We start from the raw sequence: 1,209 nt of genomic DNA on the forward strand, positions 1-1,209 counted from the left end.
GTTCAAGCTTTAATGAATTTTTTTCAAACTTTTGGAGATGTTCCTGCTACTAACAACTAAAAGAGTTGTAAATTACATTAGAAGCCGATATTCGACCCAAGAAGGAGGGTCATAATCTTGACCCAAGGTCATTTGGACAAGTTCAAAGTCAATGACACAAGTGTATACTGTAATTCCTTTCTGGGCCAACCTGTGTCAAAGACAAATATTGAAGTCCATTTTGTGGGAAAAATGGCTTATGACTTGTAGATGTGCCATAACTTTGATCTAAGGTCATTTAAATAAGGTCAAGTCAATCGAAGAAAAAGTTTTAAATTTCTATCTCTTTGAGATACTTAAATACTGCGTATATATAGTACTATCGCAAGTACTAGTAGTTGAGTGTAACGTTGAAAATTTTCACCCCTCGAAAAAATATTGTCAACCTGGGCTGCGCCTTGGTTGACTGGTTTTCAAGGGGTGAAAATTTTCAATGATACACTTAGCTACTTCCAATATTTTTATATAATGTTTGTTAATTATATAAGGATTACTAGACACTAGTAGTTGATCAAAAATTTGTATACTGAAACTTAGACAAGGAGTCTGTATAACTATGACTTTATCATAGATCACTGACCTGCTGTGAAATCTATTTGTTTTCCGGAAATGTTTTGGCGATTTCAAGCACATAAAAATTCTGTACAAAGCAAACTACTTTTTCTCTGGTGACCATATGCACCGCTTTGTAGCTTTCAGTAGACGTTCTAAATGATGTTTTCGTAACTTGCAAATCTGTAAACGTTCATTGAAACCCTCAACATACCCAAAAATACCAAGCATACTTTTTGAGTAAAAGGGGAAAATTGAGTATACATGCTGTTAAATACAAGAAATATACAATATTAAACTTTATTTCTTATTGGAGAAAATAATTAAAACAAAAACAGAATATTCTTTAAATTTTAAAGAGCATATTACAACATAATTGTTAAAGAGTTTCAGCACAAAATATTAAATTTGGAGTTTGATTGTCATGATTGTTGAACAATCAAACTTTGGTTTACAAGTTTGGAAGCCATTTTTTGTAGAAGTTTGGAAGCAATTTATTGTAGAAATAGGCGCACCAATTCTGTCTTTAATATCCTGTAGTAAACGATGATTCTGATTGTCAAAACTAAGTGTGTACCCCAGTCTTAAAAACGCCAAAACGGTACGTTCGTGGCATTC

Source organism: Saccostrea echinata, unplaced genomic scaffold (genome assembly GCF_033153115.1).
Source record: "Saccostrea echinata isolate AGI-Se365-2 ecotype Australia unplaced genomic scaffold, CSIRO_AGI_Sech_v1 ptg000054l, whole genome shotgun sequence".
Classification (NCBI taxonomy): Eukaryota; Metazoa; Mollusca; class Bivalvia; order Ostreida; family Ostreidae; genus Saccostrea; species Saccostrea echinata.